The following is a 12,729-nucleotide window of genomic DNA, read 5'->3' as shown; positions in this document are numbered from 1 at the left end:
TCTAGGTTTGGGGGGGGGGGGAGTGCAGGGTATAAATAAAGATGATGATAATATTGATGGTGATAACGATGATATGCACATAAATAATTAGAAGGCCATCAGTACATAATCTGTTTGTATCCTGCATTTGGACTTCATTTAGGTAAGGAGTTAGACAAATGATAATAGTTTCTATTTAGGAAGTCTATGCTCCTCCTCCAGGACTAGCAGAGTAGAGTACGCCTATGCTGTTGAATTAATTCAGTGTAATTCACTTTAACTGTCATGATTAAATGGACCACTGCTTTCTCATAGGCTGGAGGCCATGGGAATAACATTTTATTTGTACCCCGCTACCATCTGCTGAAGGAGCTAGATCTTTGGTCTTTCTTATGCTCATATTTTGGCCATAAATGTTGGAGTTTGTTTGTATGTTTATGCACAATAGTGCTGTGATTTTACATTTCTGGTAACATCACGACAGGTGAGAAATATATATGCAAAAGAATTCCAATGATTCACTTGTTTAATCCCTGACTGAGATCCTGCACCAACCAGGTAGAGTGTGGCAATATGGAACATGACCATACAGCATGGAAAACTCACAGCAGTCCAGTTATTCCAGTCATGAAAGCCTTCAACAGCACATTGTGACAATATGCTTGTGCAGTTGTGTGTCCCTGGTCAAAGGGAGGAGAAGCAGGAGAGGCAATTCAAAGGAGGAACATTTGTCTGCCCTTGGCTTCAAAGAAAAAGAATAAAGAGTGCCTTCCCAGATTGAGTTCATCCTGCTTTCCATTCCCTTTGGATCCAAGATAATTCACTTCCTCTTCCTCTAAGTTGTTTTCCCATCCTATAGGCAGGACACATACTCTGGGACATGGCAGCTGCCAGGGAGAGATTTTGTAAAGGGCTAGAGAATACTATCTTGCACCCATGGCTGTATAACACTAATTTACATGCTTATATGTCACCAACAGGATGCTGAGACTAGTATATAGGTTTAACTCATGTTTTCATTTTTCGAGGGACTCTATGCTAGCCTCAATCCACCATAGTGTTTTTAATGGGTATAGAGTACTGTATTTGGTGAAAGACTTCTGTTATGGTTGGTAGCCAGTATGAGAACATTGGTCTCCATGGTCTCCATGACTGGTCTTCATGACTCTGGAAACCAGGGGTTGAATCTCCACTCAGTTGTGGAAATCCACTGGGTGATGTTGGACAAGTCACTCTTTCTCACCCTCAGAGGAAGGCAAAGAATGTCCTCTGAACAAATCTTGCCACAAGTCGGAAATGACTTGAAAGCACATAACAACAAGTACAAGTAGATTAGCATTTCCAAACTCCCATCTCAAGCCCACTTTGGGGTCACCATAAGTTGGAAATGAGTCGAAGTCACTTGCCTTGCTGAATTCTAGAGTTTTCTGAACTACAGAAATGGAGTAAAATGTGGTTTGTTTAAAAAGCCTTGTCAAATGACAATGTTTGTGAAGACGCCCAATACATTTAGAGATACTGCCAAGTGGTAAGAAACAAATTTCACAGAATGTAAGTTAGCTTTCCAAAAGGGTGGCCATATCTCTACAAGAGTATCTTGGGAAAAGGTAAAGGTAAAGTCTAATTGTGTCTGACTCTGGGGTGGGGTGGGGGGGGGGTGGCAGTGGTGCTCATCTCCATTTCTAAGCTGAAGAGTCAGCATTGCCCATAGACACCTCCTAGGTCATGTGGCCAGCATGACTGCATGGAGCACTGTTGCCTTCCCACCAGGGAGGTAAATATTGATCTACACAGATTTGTATGTTTTCAAACTGCTAGTTTGGCAGAAGCTGGGGCTAACAGTGGGAGCTCACCCTACTCCCTGGATTCAAACCACTGACCTTTCGGTCAGCAAGTTCTGCAGCTTAGCGGTTTAACCCACTGTGCCACCGGGGACTCCACTACCTTGGTATAAGGAATGAATCTTCTAATGTTCTGGAAGTGACTGCTCTTGTTAGTCATATGTTCTTGCTTAACTTTGGTCAGAAAGTCACATAAGATATAATTGCTTAAAATAACAGACTGTGATAACCTTCAGAGATCTTTCTGCTTTATGCACCATTATATAGTTTTATTACAGGCATGAGGGAAAAGCTCTCCAACAGGAAGAATTAATATCACTGTTGAAACACTTACAGGCTAAATTTAGTCTTTATACCTTTACTTTCAATTCTACATAATACTAACAGCAATTGAGTGGTTTTAAAAAAGGACACACCTTCTGGATAAAGGTTGAGGGCAGAAGTTTATGTCCATACAATATGAATCAGGATCTCACCAATAAAGTGGTCAGATACTGCTAACTAGGTGGAATTTGCAGAACATTAGACCTTGGATGGGATTTTATATTACCCACAGGATAGGAGAAAGAAGGAAATATAGCTAATGGTAAATATATTTGGAGAGTCATTCTCCTTTGCCAACAAAATGATAGATAAAATTCTATAGCAAGGAAAGTCAGTGTGTGTGTGTGTATGTATCAACATTACATCACAGTTTGCTGCTGAAATTCAGCAATACATTGAGGGGAAAATGCATTTTATCTAATGATACAGTCAGTATCACAGTATCATATTCCTTAGTCATTGTGATAATGGTATATTCAGTAGTCAATGCCATATTAAGTCATATTGAATAACACTATGTAACATGATTTTTGTTCCTGGGTTAGAAACGTTGTTTCCTAATTGGTTCTATTATAAAAAAGAAAGAAAATGATATTAAAGTGCAAAAATGTTTTTTGGGACATCCTGCATCACACTTTGCTATAGTTTTTCAGTTAATATCTCATTGAGTCTCAATTCAACATAGTTTGTGACAGCCACAAAAATGAAGTTTCTGGAGTATAACAACTACCTCCAAAGTAAGTACCACACAATTGAAAAGGAAATAATACTTGCAAACCAGGAACAGATTTTATTTTTCAAATTTTGTTACATAGTGTAATAAATCCAATACAATCATTAGTTTGGTTTTTTTTAAAGCTGATTTTGCTTTTTAATACTAGGGAATATTATTGGGATAAAATGTAGACTCACTGAAAACACTGACTCCATATGCTGTGGCAACCAAAACAGAAAACGTAGTCCTGGAAATTATTTAACAAGGATATGGAAATGTAGTTGTCAATCTCATGATGCATTTCTTGAAATGCATCGTCTGACTGCATTCGGAATATATCCAAAACTTGACAGTTCCATCCACCACAGTAAAGTAACAATAAATAACATAGACCAAATAAATAAGTCCAGGAGAAAAGTACGGGACTGAACAACTAAAATTGTGATTATGAGGCATAGTTCACTCCCGATATACTTTTGAGAAATGAATAATATGTGTGTGTGTGCTTAGTTTAGAAAAAAATACAGATAAGAGGCACGAGAGAAGTTTATGAAGGGCATGGAGATATTGGCTCTTTCTCGTAATCCTAGAATGATAGGTAACCAATTAAACTAGTTGTCAGTAGTTTCTGAACAGACAAAAGGAAATTCCCTTTCACACAACACATAGTTAACTTCCATAACTGTCATCCTCTTGCAGTAAATTGCTGTCAAGGTGCGCAATAATGGGCATGAGCTCAAATGGCTTTCTAAAAGGGGTTAGAGATCTATCAACCGCTATTAGCCATAATAGCAAAATGGAAGCTGAGGGGGAGAAGGCCTGTTTCCTTTCCGCCCTGTTTGTATGCTTAGTAAAAACATTTGAGACAAGCACTGCCTTGCCATTATGTAGACCTATTGTGTGCTGCCCCTGAGATAACTGATCTGAGGTGTCATGAAAGGGCTGCGAATTATCCATCTATGACAGCTTTGTTTCAAGCCAATGGAGATATGATAGTGTTATTCTCTGCATCTAGTTATAAAATAGGCTAAGAAGTTATTTTGGAACCAGACTTGGGGGTGGGGAGGTAAATAAACACAGTTTCCTTTCCTTCTTTGGTTCAGTCAATGAAGTCGGGTGATCATTTGTGGCAGAGTATGATTGTCTTCCAGAGATACAGTCTTGGTGATGAAGCCATTAATGACTGTGAAAACCTGTTCTGGGTTCACATAATCTTTCACAATGAGGACTTGGGGATCTTCCATACAGCCATATAATCCAGAATATCAAGGCAGAATAACCCACAATATCTTTTTGGACAGGAATATCTGAGTTCACACTGCCATATGTCCCTGTTCAAATCAGTGAATGTGGGGATTTTATTCAGCTGTATGGAAGGGGCCAGAGATTTCCAGATTGAAGGCAGTCACAACAGGAATTTGCTTGATGTGCCTTCCTCTTTGCACGTTTCCTCCGTTTGCACTGTATTTGTGCCCCTTCAAAATTTATAGTACTGCTTGAGCAGTTACAATGCTCAAGCATTATGGCATCCCAGTTCTTTGTGTTTATACCACATTTTCCAGTTTAGCTTGAGGCAAAAGGCAATGAAGTGTTGATACAATGATACTGAATTCAAATCATGGGATCAAAGAGTTGGAAGAGACCCCCAAGGGCTATCCAGTCCAATCACCTGCCATGCAGGAAAAGCACAAAGTACCCTGACAAATGGCCATCCAGCTTTTGTTTAAAATCTTCCAAAGAAAACTTTCCCACCACACTCTGAGGCAGTGAAGGACTATGATACTGGATTAGAAGAACTAAGAAAGCACCATTTTCTATATCTTCTTACCAGGAACATCCCTGAATCTAGAACCATTTAGGAAGAGCTGACTGATCAAACTATGTCTGAAAGAAGATAAGCTATTTTCAAGAAATCCCAGTTCTTTGAGGTACATTCTTTCAACTTCTCACTTCATTGCTTCTATCTTCCCCAGAGAGAAAGGGTATTTTAAGTAATGTTGCTGCCAGAGGCAAGACAAATGGTTGCCTTCTCCTGTTCCACACAGAGAAACTGACTGGAAGGCTGGTTGAATTTTATTTCAGTGTGTGGGAAAGACTAGGATCCCACAGGCATACCTGAAGGAAGGAGATTTGGGGGGATGAAGACAAGGTGTGCATTATGCACAGCTTTGCCACCATCAAGTGTCTTTTAAAAAATGAAACAAGGAACTGATGTTACAGTTGCAATATGCCCAAGGAATTTGCATGAATGTGCCTAATGATGGAGTGCTAAGGAATCAGATGAGGATGATAAAGCAGGAAATTCCACAAAAAATCATAGAACTTTTGTCCAAAGGCAGAGGAAGTAAGCATCTAATGAACTAAGAGGCCGAAAAATGCACAGTTGTTTCTTTATGATCACCGATTCTTCTCCTCCAAGTTGTTGGGAGCTACAAAGAGGTTGTGTCTTTAGCACTGGGAGAGTTCTTATACAACCAGAGCCCATTCGCACTACAGAATTATAACTCTTTGACTCCACTTTAACTCAATGCAATGGAATCTTGAGTGTTGTAGTTTTCAGAAGTCTTTAGCCTTCTCTGCCAAACAGTGTTGATACCACACCAAACTATAGCTTCCAGGATTGCATAGCATTGAGCCATGGCAGTTCAGGTGGTGTCAGACTGCACCAATCCTACAGTGTAGATGTATCCCATCATAGTAGTAAACTACATGTCCAGAGGACATAGCATTTTCTATGGCCTGCATGGTAACAGGGAGTTGTAGGCCAACAAATAACTCTTACAACCTTTCGAACTATGCAACGTGTCATTTGGCACACATGGAACTACATTAAGAATTGCACATATAACCAGGCATATCCACAAACAAATCCAAGCTTAGGAAAATCTCTTTTTCCCCCTCTTCCATCCTTACTCCATCACTTATTGTGCTTCAATAGCAAGAGGGTTTTCTAAACTCCTCATGTAAGCTATGGAATGTGCCTGTTGTTTGCTTACCTTTTAAATTAAGTGCCCCTCAAAGTAATCTACTGTAGTGGCAAAATCAATGTAAAATACATTAATCTAAGCCCCAGTGTAGTAAAAAGTAGAGGTCTGTGAAACAACTCTTGCATTTGAGATGACTACATTGGGCTCTTACACCTCAGCAAGTGAAGAAGTTGTCACGGATTTAGCTGAAAGCAGGATGATCGGTCTCATTCTCTGAAGGCATGCCTCTGAAGGTGAGATAATACCAGGAATATCAGGATCAGCACACACATTTCATAGATGTTTCAAGGCAGTCACTTTTTCCCATAACATTCTTGATTCTTTCAAACCACTGGGGTTGTAAATGGAAACCCTGTACTAAATTCTCCCTTCTTGTTGTTGTAATTTCCACAGAACTTGGGAATGTTACCCTTTTTGAACCATTGCTGACTTATCGTGACCCTAATGAATGTGTTTTTCTTGTCAAGATTCCTTCAGAGCAGGTTGGTCTTTGCCTTCCTCCAAAGCTGATAGAACACTACCCAGTAGGTATCGATGACAAAGTGGGGATTCCATCCCTGTCTTCAGAGTACAATGTGCAAGCCAAAACACCACAACTACTCCTCATTTTGGTGCTGAAGCCAGAATCAAGCATAAGCTCTTAATCCAATCATAAATGATGCAGAATGAGAACACTTTGGGGAGGATGATGTGTTCTTGGACACAGGTGAGTGGACTGTCCTTGATGAATGCCAGTTTAGACCTACAGAATTCAGTCGAAAATTAAGTGGAACAGGAACAAGACTAACAAGGTCAGTTCTCAGGAAATCTCTTGGGCATCTTACTGGATTCAACATGGGAAAGGGATCCTGTCTTTTCCCCCAGAGGAGACGTGTGCTAGTAGTAGAAGACTACCTCCTGATGCTGCAAGGCATAGTCTACAAAAGATCAGAAGGGATTTTGATGCTCTGGGGAGATAACTGAAGGATCATAACATTCAGGTTGCCTTTTCATCTCCTCTCCCAGTTTCATGATGTGGCCCAGGAACGGTGAGAAAAATAGTAGAGGTGAACAAACTGGCTCCGCAAATGGTGTTGTCAAGAAGGATTTGACTTCCTAGACCATAATCTGCTTTTCCAGGAAGATGGGCTTCTGGCATGGGATGGATTACACCCCACAGAAGAGATTGGGTTTGCAAACCTGATCAGACTTTAAACTGAGTTTTATGGGGGAGGGTGACAATGTTATTGAGGACATTATTTTATCAAGTCCCAGACAAAACAGTCCAAAAGCTAAAGAGAGGGTGGACAAACAGAACCAGTACCAAGCAGTGAGAGGACAATAATCTTAAATAACCAGCTAGAGGGGATATCCCATGGACTTAAATGTCTCTAACATTAATGTATAGAGCATGGGAAATAAACAAGATGAACTGGAACAGTTTCAGTGTAATAGGCATCACTGAAACCTGGTGGGATAAGTCCTATAATTGGAATGTAGTAATGGAGGGGTATAATTTATTTCAGAGAAATAGACCAAATAGAAGAGGGGTAAGGGTAGCATTATATGTTAAGGATATTTATTCACACCTATGAAGAGATGCAGGACTTCAATATGATGTCTAGATCAAGGGAGGTTATGGCACTCCTCTATTCCACTTGGATCAGGCCTCACCTGGAATACTGTGTCCAGTTTTGGGCACCACAATTCAAGAGGGATATTGCCAAGGTGGAATGTTTACAGAGGAGGATGACTAAAATGATCAAAGGTCTGTAGACGATGCCCTATGAGGAGTGACTTAAAGAGATGGTGATGTTTATCCTATAGAAGAGAAGATTGAGAGGAGACATGATAGCTATGTATACATATGTGAAAGGGTGTCATAAGGATGATGAAGCAGGCTTGTTTTCTGCTGCCCTGAAGACTAGGACTCGGGGCAATGGGTTGAAATTGCAGGAAATGATATTCCACCTAGATATTAGGAATAACTTTCCGAACATAGGAACTGTTCAGCATTGGAACTCTCTGCCTCAGAGTGTGATGGAAGCTCGTTCCTTGGAGACTTTTAAACAGAGGCTAGATGACCATCTGTTGGGGGTGCTTAGATTATGCTTTTTCTGCATGGCAGGGGATTGGACTAGATGACTCATGTGGTCTCTTCCAACTCTATGATTCTATGAGATATATAGTTAGGACTGGGAAATTTGAATTTTGAAAGTCTTAGTCAATGAATTCACACTCTAACCTAAAGTAGGGATTGAAATGGTATACAAGACTCTCATTTTCCATACTACCAGCAGGATCTCCCATCCATACGATCCAACAAAGGAAGGTTTTATTTACAAATAGGTGCTCCTGTAGGGAGAGGGGTGTTGTTTTTAAACTCTCCGCAAATCCTTGCTCAGCATGTGGCGTCAGCTCAGCTGTGTACTTCAAAGCAAAACTGATGCTGCTAAACACTCTTTGACATTTCGTAGCACATCAGGTATTCCAAAGCCCCTTCAAAGCTATTTCAGTGCTTCCGATTTGATACCCACAGCAGCAGGATACAATAATGTGAGATAGATTTCCATTTGTTTAAAGATATACGTTGCTACGGCAAAGGCTGTTCACAATCTTGTTGATCAAATTTTTTTTGTTACAAAGGGAGACATGCCTAGAGTATCCAAGACTCATATTACAGTCATGTTGAAACATAGCTCAAGCACATACTTTTTATCTTGAGTTAAAATACAGCAAACTGTTTTTAAAGGTAGCAGAAAAATAATCTTGCAGACATTTTAAAATATGATGCTTAGCTAAAAATTATGTTAACACGAAACTTACAATAATTTTACATAGACATATTTTGGTTTTCTAGCCAATACTTGTTTTCAGTGCAAAATATTGCCATTTCAAAGAAAATATAGGGCTGGAATCTACTGTGCAAGTAAGCGTAACTTAAACAATAAATTCAGTACCATTCGCTTCCTTTGTTTCAAAACAAGCTTGGCTTTCTTCCAGGTTCACAATTCAAGTGACAGACAGGCATGTTAGAGTGCATTTACACTGTAGAATTAATGCAGTTTGAGACCATTTAACTGCCATGGCTCCATGCTGTGGAATCCTGGGATGTGTAGTTTCGTAAGGCACCAGCACTCTTGGGCAGAGAAAGCTAAATACCTTGTAAAGCTACAGCTCCCATGATTCCATAGCCATTGAGCCATGGCAGTCAAAGTGCTGTCCAAATGCATTCATTCTACAGCGTAGATGCACCCATGGACATTGAGTGCTCCTTAGGTCTATCCCCATTACAACCTCAAACTAGTCTTGTGCATTTGTATACAGTTACTATCCATTTCTGTTTGTTTCATTTGTAAGGCATTGCTTTAGTTTTTGAGTGTCTCTCCTGAAAATGGGCTCCTTTCCAAATGAACTTTTTTTGCTCGAGGTCTGAAAGCACAAATATTTTTGGACTATTGGATAACATGGGCAGCCTTCCCAGGCTCCCCTTCCCCTAAGTTTTAGAGATAGAGGGGTAAAACTTGCCACACATGGAGGGCACATCTACCACTCTTAGCCCACCAAGTTTTAGAATATTTGGGTCATCCCCTGATCTTTAGGGATTTTTAAAGAAAAAAAAACCCTGTCAATAAAATCTCCTTTAAAACATCCCCTCTTTTCCCCGCTGGTCCCACTCCCTAACTTCTCCAGGAGCAGCAGTAGGAAGAAGGCAAGGCAGGGATGGCATGATTTCTACTTTCCAAATGTCAAAGATGCTCCACATACCACACACACAGCCCAGTGTCCACTTCTACTAATTCACTTTTTCCTTAATTGACAGCAATGGAGGCACATTCCCTTACCCTTCCCATCATTTTTGGCAACTGTATGGTTTGTCTTTATATCCTTCATTATTATCTGGATTAAAAGCATCAGAACTACTTAAGATACCACTATTTCTGTGATGTTTTCACCTTCATCTGCGGAAGAGTACTGAGGCTAAAAATTGGACTTAAGATACCACTAATTCTAAGATGTTTCCACTTCCATCTGCATAGGAGTACTGAGGTTAAAGATTGAGCTTAAGATATCACTAATGCTGAGATGTTTTCACCTCCATCTGCAGAAGATAACTGAGGTTAAAGACTGGGCTTAAGATATACGAACACATTCTTCATGGGCCATGTGGACCTAAAAGCAGGTGACCAACCGGTTACCATTCCCACTTTCCTTTTGTTTTGCTGTAATTTTCATACTGGATATACAGTTTTGTGTCTTCCAAACAAAACAAATGGTACGATCACATGAATTAAACAGATGAAATGGTTACTGGGCACATGACTACCACCAACTATCACAGTCAAGGTTTGCAAGTGTAGCAGCTAACGGGTAATTTTGGCTTTAAAATTAAGATAAAGAAGGAATCCAGCAACGGCCCTTTAGAAATGTTCAGTCAACCTTCTGCATATCCCAGTTTCACTTCTGCAGATTTTTTTTTTTTTTGGTGGGGTTGATTAATACATTCTTTCCATCTCCTCTGAAATGACTGTTCAACAGTTTTATGTTTAACTTTACTGACTACCTTGTAGTCTGCCAGGAATTTAGTCTGAGAAGACAAAATAAGAAGAAAAAGATAGGATGTTGAACAAAACCTGAAAGAAAAAAAGTTCCTACTAAGCAGGACATTACTTACAAGCAGATGTTGTTCTAATGGGCTAATTTAAGACTTTTCATTTACAAACAGTTAAGATAGAGAACTTAGATTAAAGCCAGGTGCAGTCTGATTGAATTTTATACAAGTGAGGCCATGGGTGTCCTGTCCCCCCCCCCCCCCCAAAAAAAAGCTGGTCTGCAGATCAGCGAGTCGATCAATATTTCATTATAATTAGTTTTTTTAATGCATAGTACACTAGCTAACATTTGATGGAAGAAAATAGATACACTTGTTGACAGTTTCCAAAGTAAATAAAAAATTAATTTTAAGACACCTAGTGATTCCCCCTCCCCAATTTTGGGGGGCTAAGTAATTTTATATATCTCATTTTCAAAATGTGTAGAACCAGTAGATTTTCATCTTTTTTTGAGGTGTGCATTGCTTGTTTTCATATGAAGAACTTGTGTGTGGCAGTTGTCTTTCCTACTGTGGTGGCAGTGATACAAAATTTATTTATTTATTTATTTATTTATTTATTTATTTATTTATTTATTTTGGGTACTTTTACCCCGCCCTTTTCAACCCCCGAGGGGGGACTTAGGGCAGCTTACAAAAAAGGCACGATTCGATGCCTATACAAATTCCACATAATGTACAAACCACCATAGTTAAAACAATTATCACAATTAAAACAATCAAGACATCAATATACAACGCATCATATAAAACTATTCACATGCTCAGCGTAAGTCTTTCAGAGTTCCAAATTCCATTCCATTAGTCATTTCCTGGTCATTGTCAAAGTCCTTTCTTTATCTGCCTGATTGTCTGAATTCCTGGTCACAAATCCAAATTTTCAGTTTTTTCCTGAAGGAAAGGAGTGATGTCGCTGATCTGATTTCCCCAGGGAGTGAATTCCACATGTGGGGGGCCACCACCAAGAAGGCCCTGCTCCTCGTCCCCGCCAACCTCACTTGTGATAGAGACGGGGTTGAGAGCAGGGCCTCCCCAGAAGATCTTAGACTCCGGGCTGGGACGTAGAGGGAGATCCATTCGGACAGATACACTGGGCCGAAGCCATATAGGGTTTTATAGGTCAAAACCAGCACTTTGAAATGTCTTATTATCACTGTGTATTTCAGTTAGTTATGCATATTCAAGCCTTATAACAGTTATAAATAGCACATAGACATCATGCTGGGAGTTATCCTACATGATTTGGAGATACCACTGGCATTCATTGTTCAAATTGAAGCCACTGCCATGAGTGGAGGAATGGGAGATTGTCCGTACATTCAGCTATAAAGGAAATTTGGTAGTACAGTACCCATATACTGTACCCATAGTTTTACATACATGAAAGACTCTATAGTAACATCTGGCAGATATCGTAAATTTCCAAAGGTTTTGCTGTTATCCACGATTTCCTGTTTCTATGATAGGTTCAGGATTCCCCCCCCCCCCCAAGATATATCGTAGGAGTTATACTGTGTTCCTTTCAAAATACTGTTGTATTTTCAAACCTTGTTGAGATATATTCATTAATCTAAAGACATTATAGCTGCATTAGGCCTTTGGCATTTTGTATCATATATTTTTTTCTCTTGGATCTCATGGTTTTGATGTCACTGATCTTGATGTAGAGTTGATAGGAAATTCAAAACCTAAAAACTTTTTCAGGAATTTTAGTTAGTTTTCAATAACAGTGCTTTTGAGTTGTGTGTTCTAAAGTAAGGCACGGCAGATTGTCTATATTTAATGTACAGAAACAAAATTGTCAGGTTCATTTCTGCAAATAGGAAGAAAGTAATGTTACATTAAAATCAGCACAGCGGGTAGTTTCAGTCTGTTCTTACTCAGTTTGTGTTATAGACTCTGCATAAAATAAGCAGCTGTCCATTTCTACGTAGCTGCAGTTGGAGGATATGTAACTAAAGTATCCCAAACAGTCAGAAGATGGGAGATGTAATCATATTGCTGATTATTAATTATTATTTGCAGCCAGGAAAAAAGAATGGCAGTTCTTATATAATCTTTGAACAAAATGCATGCGAAAGAAACTTCTAGCCCGCTGAATATTGATGGTCCACCGGATCAAGAGCAAATGCTTATTTGATCTCTTGACATTAAATGCAAAAATGACAGATATACTGTCAAAATTCAACAACATCAGCTTCATTATGCAAATGCTGCCTAAAGGTGCTTTCCACTGGAAACTAGAAAGAAAACAAGCACATTAACTTGCAGAATAACCTTGTAAATGGAATT

The sequence above is a fragment of the Anolis sagrei genome, chromosome 2 (genome assembly GCF_037176765.1).
Source record: "Anolis sagrei isolate rAnoSag1 chromosome 2, rAnoSag1.mat, whole genome shotgun sequence".
NCBI classification, from domain to species: Eukaryota; Metazoa; Chordata; class Lepidosauria; order Squamata; family Dactyloidae; genus Anolis; species Anolis sagrei.
Note: the sequence above shows the minus strand (reverse complement) of the source record.